Raw genomic sequence first — 12,219 nt, forward strand, 5'->3', positions numbered from 1 at the left:
CCCTGGTGTGAAGATGTCAGTAATGTTTCCATTGCTTTCTAGGAGAATTTTATAAATGTACCCACCTCTCAGTCAGGCAGGCTAAAATAAGAATGCAGACTGAGCCTGTTTCACTTGGAATACAACATAGTCACTTCCCTGCAAAAAAATAAACACACTCCACAGATGGATCATGACATGTGGTAAGTGAAATCCAAGGGTTCATGCTCGGAGGTCTGTTACTAGCTTAACAGATAGGAAGGGTGGCATTTTCCTTGAATCTTGGGTGTAGCTTTGGTTACCATATAATTAAGATTGGTAGGATGAAGTTTCAAAGAAATTTAATTGATGGAAAACTTTAACAAGAAAGATATGGACTTTAGATGCTTTTATCACTCTCAGAGCCAGCTTCACGTCTGATGGGTCATGTAGCTCCATGATTTAGAGCTCTGCTTCTAAGGGTGCTGTCCAGAGTCCAGCAGCATTGGCATCACCTGAGGCTTGTTAGAAATGCAGACTCTCCTCCTGTCCCAGCACCTAGAAATATGCTTGGCAGATAGGAAGTGCTCAGTAAATATTCAATGAATTAATGAACTAATTACTCCCAGGATTCAGCTTTTTCACAGACTGGTCCTGCCTGTTAGCATCCAGCTCTCTGTACTTCCAACTCCACTCTCCTATCAATCTGATGAAAATCCACTTATATTTGAGGCTGAGGTCAAGTGTTATCTCTTATAAGAAGTCTTCCCTCACTGGTCCACAGGAATTTCTCTACGCTGCTAGCACTGTCTTAACACTGATTGCCATTATTGCATTCTCCTGTTGCATGTGAATTGTCTGCCTGCATATGTATGTAAGGAAACTAGGAGTTTTTCCTAATGAAACAAAATCCCTGGCCTTTAGGATTGGCAGTGGGGAGAAGACTCTAATTAGACAGTGGAGGGGAGTATTCCCCTAACATTCTCCTTATGAGAGGTAGGATACTCATATTCAGCCGACAATTCCTTATAGCCTGCCTTCACTTGGAAGAGGTCATCTGTCCCTTCAGGACTGACTCAATTCTTGAACTTCAGAGTCAAAAGAAGAAAAGCAAAATTTTCTAGCTCTGTGATCAATTGTCTAACTTCTGTTTCCACTTGAAAATCTACCAAGTTGCCACCAGATGATTGATATTGGGAAATAACCACCCATCCTCTTCCCTTTCCATTTTCTCCCTTGACATTCCATTACAGGCATAAGGTCTTCCTCTATAGCTCAAAGGACAACCCTGTCAGGAGACTACACGGCATGTATAATATCACACAAAGGTTTACTAATTGTGTCACTATTTCTAACTTAGATTGGAAGCTTGATAAAAGCATGGAACATATCATTTTATCTCTACATCTCATTCTCAAGCTCAGTGCCTAACACATCATTGGAAGTTAATACTTGGGGGGCGGGGCAAGATGGTGGAGGAGTAGGGTCCTCAAGTCACCTGTCCCCACCAACTTACCTAGATAACTTTCTAATCATCCTGAAAACCCATGAAATCAACCTGAGATTTAAAGAGACAACAGCTAGAACGCTACAGAGAGAAGAGTTTGTGCTTCTAACAAGTACAACTCATTTTTAGCCATTCTGCACTGAGCAAAATGACTAGAATGAACTCACTACAAACGAAAGAATCAGAAACAGTACTCTCTGCCATAGAGTTGCAGAATTTGGATTACAATTTGATGTCAGAAAGCTAATTCAGAAGCACAATTATAAGTCTACTAGTGGCTCTGGAAAAAAGCATAAAGGATTCAAGAGACTTCATGACTGCAGAATTTAGATCTAATCAGGCCAATATTAAAAATCAATTAAATGAGAAGCAATCCAAACTGGAGGACCTAACGATGAGGGTTAATGAGGTAGAAGAAAGAATGAGTGACATAGAAGACAAGTTGATGGCAAGGAAGGAAGCTGAGGAAAAAAGAGAAAACAATTAAAAGATCACAAGGAAAGGTTAAGGGAAATAAATGACAGCCTCAGAAGGAAAAATTTACATTTAATTGGGGTTCTAGAGGGCGCCGAGAGGGACAGAGGACCAGAAAGCATATTTGAACAAATCATAGCTGAGAACTTCCCTAATTTGGGCATCAGATCCAGGAGATAGAGAGGTCCCCCCTAAAATCAATAAAAACCATTCAACACCTCGACATTTAATAGTGAAGCTTGCAAATTCCAAAGATAAAGAGAAAATCCTTAAAAAAGCAAGAGACAAGAGATCCCTAACTTATATGAGGAGAAATATTAGATTAACAGCGACCTCCACAGAGACCTGGCAGACCAGAAAGGGCTGGCAGGATACATTCAGGGTCCTAAATGAGAAAAACATGCAGCCAAGAATACTCTATCCAGCAAGGTTCTCATTCAAAATAGAAGGAGAGATAAAAAGCTTCCAAGATAGGCAGAAACAGAATATGTGACCACCAAACCAGCTCTGCAAGAAATATTAAGGGGGACTCTGTAAAAGAAAGAGGAAGCCCAAAGAAACAATCCACAAAAACAGGGACTGAATAGATATTATGATGACACTAAATTCATATCTTTCAATAGTAACTCTGAACATGAATGAGCTTAATGATCCCATCAAAAGGCGAAATAGACCCATCTATTTGCTGTCGACAAGAGATTCATGTTAGACCTAAGGACACCTATAGCCTGAAATGAAAGGCTCGAGAACCATTTACCATTCAAATGGTCCTCAAAAGAAAGCAGGGGTAGCAATCCTCATATCAGATAAATTAAACCTTATCCCAAAGACTGTAGTAAGAGATGACGAGGGACACTATATCATACTTAAAAGATCTATCCAACAAGAGGACCTAAAAATCATGAATATTTATGCCCCTAATGTGGGAGCTGCCAAGTATATCAATCAATTAATAACCAAAGTAAAGACATACTTAGATAATAATACACTAATACTGGGAGACTTCAACATGGCGCTTTCTCAAAATGACAGATAACCTAAGCACAACATCTCCAGAGAAACAAGAGCTTTAAATGATACACTGGACCAGATGAATTTCACAGATATATACAGAACTTTACATCCAAACGCAACTGAATACACATTCTTCTCAAGTGCACGTGGAACTTTCTCCAGAATAGACCATATACTGGGTCACAAATCAGGTCTCAACTGATACCAAAAGATTGGGATTGTCCCCTGCATATTTTCAGACCATAATGCTTTGAAACTTGAACTCAATCGCAAGAAGAAATTTGGAGGAAACTCAAACACATGGAGGTTAAAGAGCATCCTGCTAAAAGATGAAAGGGTCAACCAGGAAATTAGAGAAGAATTAAAAAGATTCATGGAAACTAATAAGAATGAAGATACAACTGTTCAAAATCTTTGGGATACAACAAAAGCAGTCCTAGGAGGGAAATACATCGCAATACAAGCATCCCTCAAAAAATTGGAAAAAACTCAAATACACAAGCTAACCTTGCACCTAAAGGAACTGGAGAAAGAACAGCAAATACAATCTACACGCAGCAGAAGAAGAGAGTTAATAAAGATTCGAGCAGAACTCCGTGAAATAGAGACCAGAAGAACTGTAGAACAGATCAACAAAACCAGGAGTTCGTTCTTTGAAAGAATTAATAAGATAGATAAACCATTACCCAGCCTTATTAAAAACAAAATAGATGGGGCGGCCCAATTGGCTCAGTGGTTTAGCACCGCCTCAGCCCAGGGGGTGATCCTGGAGCCCCGGGATTGAGTCCTACATCGGACTCCCTGCATGGAGCCTGCTTTTTCCCTCTGCCTGTGTCTCTGCCTCTCTCTCTCTCTCTCTCTCTCTCATGAATAAATAAAATCTTAAAAAAAACAAAAGAGAAAAGACTCTAATTAATAAAATCACAAATGAAAAAGTAGAGATCACAACCAATACCAAGGAAATACAAATGATTTTTAAGTGATTTTAAAAACATATTAGGAACAGCTATATACCAATAAATTAGGCAATCTAGAAGAAATGGACGCATTTCTGGAAAACCACAAACTACCAAAACTGGAACAGGAAGAAATAGAAAACCTGAACAGGCCAATAACCAGGGAGGAAATTGAAGCAGTCATCAAAAACCTCCCAAGACACAAAAGTCCAGGGCCAGATGGCTTCCCAGGGGAATTCTACCAAACATTTAAAGAAGAAACAACACATATTCTACTAAAGCTGTTCCGAAAGATAGAAAGGGATGGAATACTTCCAAACTTGTTCCATGAAGCCAGCTTAATTCTAAAACCAAAGACCCCACCAAAAAGGAGAATTATAGACCAATATCTCTGATGAACACAGATGCAAAAATTCTCAACAAGATACTAGCCAATAGGATCCAACAATACATTAAGAAGATTATGCATCATGACCAAGTGGGATTTATCCCAGGATGCAAGGCTGGTTCAACACTCGTAAAACAATCAATGTGATAGATCATAACAAGAGAAAAAAACAAGAACCATATGGTCCTCTCAATAGATGCAGAGAAAGCATTGACAAAATAGAGCATCCATTTCTGATCAAAACTCTTCAGAGTGTATGGATAGAGGGAACATTCCTCAGCATCTTAAAAGCCATCTATGAAAAGCCCACAGCAAATATCATTCTCAATATGGAAACACTGAGAGCCTTTTCCCTAAGAACAGGAACGCGACAGGGATGTCCATTCTCACCACTGCTATTCAACATAGTACTAGAAGTCCTAGCCTCAGCAATCAGGCAACAAAGTGAAATAAAAAGCATTCAAATTGGTAAAGAATAAGTCAAACTCTCTTTGCAGGTGACATGATACTGTACATAGAAAACCCAAAAGACTCCACCTCAAGATTGCTAGAACTCATACAGCAATTCGGCAATGTGGCAGGATACAAAATCAATGCAAAAAAAAAAAAAAAAGAAAGAAAAAGAAATCAGTGGCATTTCTATACACTAACAATGAGACTGAATAAAAAGAAATTAAGGAGTCCATCCCATTTACAATTGCACCCAAAAGCATAAGATACCTAGGAATAAACCTAACCAAAGAGGCAAAGGATCTATACCCTAAAAACTACAGAACACTTCTGAAAGAAAGTGAGGAAGACACAAAAAGATGGAAAAATATTCCATGCTCATGGATTGGAAGAATTAATATTGTGAAAATGTCAATGCTACCCAGGGCAATTTACATGTGTAATGTAATCCCTATCAAAATACCATGGACTTTCTTCAGAGAGTTGGAACAAATCATCTTCAGATTTGTGTGGAATCAGAAAAGACCCTGAATAGCCAGGGGAATATTGAAAAAGAAAACCAGAGCCAGGGGCATCACAATGCCAGATTTCAAGTTGTACTACAAAGCTATGATCATCAAGACAGTGTGGTACTGACACAAAAACAGACACATAGATTAATGGAACAGAATAGAGAACCCAGAAATGGGCCCTCAACTCTATGGTCGACTAATATTTGACAAAGCAGGAAAGACTATCCACTGGAAAAAGGACAGTTTCTTCAATAAGTGGTGCTGGGAAAATTGGACAGACATGTGAAGAAGAATGAAACTAGACTATTCTATTACACCATACACAAAGATAAACTCAAAATGGATGAAAGATCTAAATGTGAGACAAAAATCCATCAAAATCCTAGAGGAGAACACAGGCAAGACCTTTTTTTGAACTTGGCCACAGCAACTTCTTGCAAGATCCATCTATGAAGGCAAGGGAAACAAAAGCAAAAATGAATTATTGGGACTTCATCAAAATAAAAAGCTTCTGCACAACAAAAGAAACAGTCAACAAAACTAAAAGACAACCTACAGAATGGGAGAAGATATTTGCAAATGACCTATCAGATAAAGGGATAGTATTTAAGATCTATAAAGAACTTATTAAACTCAACAGCAAAGAAACAAACAATCCAATCATGAAACGGGCAAAAGATATAAATAGAAATTTCACGGAGGAAGACATAGACATGGCCAAGAAGCACATGAGAAAATGCTCTGCATCACTTGCCATCAGGGAAATACAAATCAAAACCACAATGAGATACCGCCCCACCCCAGTGAGAATGGTGAAAATTAACAAGTCAGGAAATCACAAATGTTGGAGAGGATGCGGAGAAAGGGGAACCCTCTTGCACTGTTGGTGGGAATGTGAACTGGTACAGCCACTCTGGAAAACTGTGTGGAGGTTCCTCAAAGGGTTAAAAATAGGACTGCCCTAAGCAATTGCACTGCTGGGGATTTACCCCAAAGATACAAATGCAGTGAAAAACCAAAATACCTGCACACCAGTGTTTATAGCAGCAATGTCCACGGTGGCCAAATTGTGGAAGGTGCCTCGGTGTCCATTGAAAGATGAATGGATAAAGAAGACGTGGTCTATATATACAATGGAATATCACTCAGCCATTAGAAACGACAAATACCCACCATTTGCTTCAATGTGGATGGAACTGGAGGCTGTTATGCTGAGTGAAGTAAGTCAATCGGAGGACAAACATTATATGGTCTCATTCATTTGGGGAATATAAAAAATAGTGAAAGGGACTAAAAGGGAAAGGAGAGAAAATGAGTGGGAAATATCAGAGAGGGTAACAGAACATGAGAGACTCCTAACTGGGAAAGGAACAAGGGATAGTGGAAGGGGAGGGGGGCGGAGGGCTGGGGTGACTGGGTGACGGGCACGGAGGGGGGCACTTGATGGGATGAGCATTGGGTGTTAAGTTATATGTTGGCAAATTGAACTCCAATAAAAAAAATATCCAAAAAAAAAGGAAGTTAATACTTATTGATTTTTTTTTTCAATTGCAACTCATTCCATACAATTGTAAAGTTAAGGATACTGCTACAGGATTGATATAAATAGGCTCACCATATAATTATCATCCAAATCGATAAACTTTTGAGAGTGCTGGAATTTTAAGCCAGACATGACAATGGGTATAACCCAGGACTGCCTCAGGCATACTAGAATGTATGGTCATTCATGTATAAAGCTCAGTGGTGTAATCGCATAAACCCAAACTGACTGGGATGAAATGCTATAGTCACTGCAGGACCATTTGGGCTGGCATTCAATGCTTGACATTGGCTTCTTATCTTAGTCACACAACCCTGTCCCTTGCTTGGCTTCTCTGCCATGAGTTACCGTGATTTCTCCTCTAGACATTTGTTTAAAAGTTCAACTATTGTGCAAGTTCCAAGCAGCTCTTGACTCCCTGGTTTTGGTCTTTTTCCTTGGGTTCCACCATCTTACCTTTCCCAGAACTCTTTCTGCTGCTCTAAATTTTAATTAACATAATTCCTTGTTTGTCTCACTGTCATCCTTTATTTCTCTCCTCTCCCCACTATGTTCCCGGGTTTTCTTTGTTTATTTGCTTGCTTGCTCTCACGCATCTCTCTTCTTTTGAGGCTCCAGTCCAAAGCTGTCAGTTACCTATTGTTCTGTTTCCTGTTAGTTAACCTCTGACCCTTCATAAATTAAATTTGACAAAGTCCCTTGATTAACAAAGGATATGCACAAATCACAGTAAAAGGGGTACACAGAGGTCAAAGATGTTTGAGGATTCATCTATTCATCACATCATTTCCATAAAGATCCAGGAGAAATGGGGTGTAACTAAAAGTGCCTTCAGTTACTACAGAACAGTAAATTTTTCTTACAAGTATTATATTTCTTTAACAGAAATTATTAAAGACACAAATTGTCTTCTTGATACAAAATAAGTACTTTATGAATTCTTGTTGGAATGGGAACACATCTGGACTTTAGGACAGAATTCTATGTGATAGGCAAGTGTTGGAAAAATTCAATTTGAAGGTGCTGGCACCTGGGAGGGGCTCAATTCTTCCTGTTACTAAAGTATTTCCAAAAGATAGAAACCTTTGCAGCATGTTTATATGTGACCCATTCAGGATGACTCTTTAGACCAATTATGGATAAAATAATTTATATTCAGGCTTTGACATTTGGCTTTGTCACTTACTTTTAAGCACTTGAGTAAAATGTCTATATGATAATAATGGATGATAGAAAACTAAAATTACTAGAGACATAAAAATCTCTAATGAGTTTCATTCTAAGGTTATCTCTATGCTAAACTACAGGATTATAGGAGACAGGGAAGAGGAGTTTCTGAAGTATTTTGTTGGGAGGTCACAGAATAAGAACTTTTTCCCACTCTGAGAAAATGAAAACCAGTCATAAGGTGAAGAGAGTGGTGGCTTAATGTTTAAAACACAGGTTTGAATACATTTCCTGTTAAAGGAACTAAAATTGAGAGCATTAGGAACATCTGTGCCACTCTTCCTAGAAAATGTTTCTCTGAGGTTTCCTAGAGCAGGGAATCTGTTCTGTTTCTTATTGTAAAACTCCTGGAGAAGGCTGAAAAGAGCAAAGGAAACAGGAAACAGAATTCAATTTGTGGAAAGCTCTGGAAAGAAAAGCAAATCATTGAAAATGCATCTCCCTCTGAAGATTCTTAAAACACAGAGGCTGAATATAAAAAATCTGGCATAGAGATAGGTTAATGAGAATGTGGTGTGCCACTGACCAAATGGGGGTGTTTTGAGTTTGTAGACTTAATTCTATTTCTTCACACAAATTCTCCCCTAAAAGCTGTCCCCTCAAACAGTCTTTTTCACATTTTTTAAGACGGGTTTCAGAATCAAGTTCATATAAATCCACCAGAAGTTATTTAGCCTAAACTAGCAGGGACCTAATAGAATTTTGAGTTCTAGGAGATTTTAGACACAAAGAATTTAAATGAGCCCAGACCTTTCCTGCCTCAGATTTCCATGAACAGAACAAGGATACTATTTCATTCTATGTCTTTCTTTGAGGAAATAAATTTCTCAGAATGGGTGAGTTCATTATTGCTTTCTGAAGCATACTGACTTGTCCTTTGTAGCCTCAGATTGAGAGACAATTGAATGATGGGTGTCTGTTATTCTGGGAGCAGGAGTCGGATCTTGCTGGTGGGGGACTGTTGGAGATGACAGATGTACTGAGGAAATTGCTAGAGTTACATGTGTCCTATATGGCTAGCTGGATATGTTAAGAGGTTTTCAGAATTGTGCTGCAGCTGCTAGGCAGCCAGGACAGCCCAAGAGCTTCTGAGACTCCTGTCAGGGGAATAGGAACAGGTTTCAAGGTCTCCTTGATGACTGACCCAGCAGTGTCCAGTGTCCAGTGGAGGTCACGTGGGAATACTTGCCTCTGTAGCTCTAAGCCCCAGATCCAGCGTTTCCCTAGAGTTCACATGCTGTGTAATAAGATAACGAAGATTTATTCCATTTACCTTGCAGGCTGGCCCCTTGAGAAAGACTGTAAGTCATCTTGAGAAAAAAAAAAGTCACCATCTCTTACAGTGCTTATTTTCTGCATTTGGTGGGTGTCACATTGGTCTCTTGATGCTCCTCAGCTTATTGTCCCTTTTCCTATGTCTCATGGAAAAGGAAAGTTGGAAAGTTGTGGAAGTTTGTAGGACTAGGTCACTGGGCTATTAAGAGCTGAGAGGGGGCAAATGGAGCTGAAAACAGCCCTGTTCTGTTTACCCCATCATGTTTCCTAATGTGGGGCTGAGTTGGCCTAGAGGACGAAGCTTCTTTTCCTTTGCACAAAGACACTGTGCAGTCCAGCAGCAGCATGGCTGAGGCATCTGGGGTTCCTTGAGACTGAGTACCTCTGATTCTACTGTAGAGGCCTAAGATCTGTAACTGCTGAAGGCAAGCCTTCCCAACTATTTTTTCCATTCCATCAGTGGACACCATGGAAAAGAATAGCTATAGCATCCCCTTCATCATCTTTTTGGAAATCATAACTTTACTGGCCACTTATCCTGCTCTGGGAGGGGTAGAATGGCCTGTTGTCTTTAGTAACAGTTGGGTTTTCAAGCTGTTTGTTATTATTATAATTTTTACAATAATCTTTTATTTTTTAAAATTTTTATTTATGAGAGAGAGAGAGAGAGAGATTGAGAGAGAGAGAGAGAGGCAGAGGGAGAAGCAGGCTCCATGCAGGGAGCCTGATGTGGGACTTGATCCTAGGTCTCCAGGATCACAGCCTGGGCTAAAGGCAGCGCTAAACCGCTGAGCCACCCAGGCTGCCCTGTACAATAATCTTTTAAATAGGGTGTTAATCCTTCCTAAAAAACACAACCTTTGACAATCTCCTCTATAGATGATGGACCTACTTTTTTTTTTTCTTTTTAAGATTTATTTATCCATTCCAGAGAGGAGGAGGGGAGGGAGAGGGAGAGGGAGAGAGAAACCCAAGCAGAGTACTCATCAAGTGCAGAGCCCAGGCGGAACCTGAGAGGGGTCCAACAGGGTCCAACACCAGGTGGCTGCAGGGCCCTGAGATCACGACCCCAGCTGAAACCAAGAGTTAGATGCCCAACTGACTGGGCCCTCCATGTGCTCCAGTGATGCACCTACTTTTAAAGGTTATCTGAACTTAGAGTTCCTTAAAAAGACAGAAATCAGAATTGTGAGAGAACACCTAGTGTGATAAATACATGCTGGCTTCCTCTAACCATCCTGGTTGGCTGGGAGCTTCAACCCTGGGCTGCAGTAAAGGATCCTTTTGTGACACGGAGCACCTTCTCCACTGGGCTGCATCCAAGCTGTGGTGGTGATTGTAAATGTGCACTTTTACCCAAGTGTTAGCTTATGTAAAGCTCTTCTGCCCACCATACAGTCAATGCTGAAAACTGCTGGCAATTATAATCTTATTAAAGTGGGAATGACATATACTTCACAAGTTCATATTAAATGTTATATAAAGTGCCTACCTGATATCCATAACACATTTCATTGAATCCAAGTTGTACCATTATTTTAGGTACCTCTAAGAAAGATAAAAATAGTAACTTTCAATTATGGTATAATTACAGGCAGGGAAGGCAGATCCCAACTCTAGGTTGTCAAATGTGAACATTTTCACACTAGCCTCAAAACCTTTTTCTCTCCTCTTTCCTATCTAATTAGTAAGGAGTCCATGCTTCCCAGAATCTGAGATTTTCCTTTTCCATTCTTTCCCCCTAGGGTCTCCTACTTCCTTGGCTACAAGGGCTTAACCGTAAGCACTGTTAAGTTTTTTTTTTTTTAAACACTATTCAACAACAAAAAGAAAAAAAGGAACAAACAATTGATGCATGCAAGGACCTGGATGAATCTATAGATTATGTTGACTGAAATAAAGCCAATTCCAAAAGGTGACACATGGGATGCCTGGGTGGCTCAGTGGTTGAGCATCTATCTTTGGCTCAGGGTGTGATCACGGATCCTGGGATGGAGGCCCACATCGGGCTCCTTGTGGGAAGCCTGCTTCTCCCTCTGCCTGTGTCTCTGCCTCTCTCTGTCTCTCATGAATACATAAATAAAATCTTTTTTTAAAAAAAGGTGACATATTGTGTGGTTCTACTTGTATGACATTATTAATTTTTATTTTTAAGATTTTTTTAGAGAGAGCAAGAGAGGAGAGAGTGGAGGATAGGGGAGGTGCAGAGGGAGAGAGAGTCTTAAGTAGACTCTGCACTGAGCAGAACCTGAGTTGGGGCTTGATCTCATAACCCAGAGATCACAACCCTGAAATCCACGAACTGAGCTGAAACCAAGAGTTGGAAGCTTAACCAACTGTGCCACCCAGACACTTCTGTAAGACATTTAAAAAATGACAAATTATAGAGATGAACAGGTCAGTAGTTTCTGGGGGGTTAGGAAAGGAAGGGACCAGAGAGGAAAGGAGATGTGGCGAAAAAAAAAAAAAAAAAAAAAAAAGACAACAGAAGGAATCTCTGTGATGATGATACTCTTTTACATCTCGACAATATCAATGTCAATTTTCCAGTTGTCATATTTTACAGTAATTTTGCAAGATGTTACTGTTGGGAGAAAACAGATGAATATTCTACAAAATCTTATTGTATTATTTCTCACATATATTTTTTTTAAAGAAGATTTATTTATTTATTCATGAGAGACACACACACAGAGAGGCAGAGACATAGGCAGAGGGAGAAGCAGGCTCCTCACAGGGAGCCTGATGTGGGACTTGATTTCGGATCCTGGGATCACACCCTGAGCCAAAGGCAGATGCTCAACCACTGAGCCACCCAGGTGTCCCTTTCACATATATTTCTTGTATATGAAATCCAGTTATCAAAATTAAAAAGTCTGATTTTCAAAATCTGGCTTCAACATTGTGATACAAAG

The sequence above is a fragment of the Vulpes vulpes genome, chromosome 13 (genome assembly GCF_048418805.1).
Source record: "Vulpes vulpes isolate BD-2025 chromosome 13, VulVul3, whole genome shotgun sequence".
NCBI classification, from domain to species: Eukaryota; Metazoa; Chordata; class Mammalia; order Carnivora; family Canidae; genus Vulpes; species Vulpes vulpes.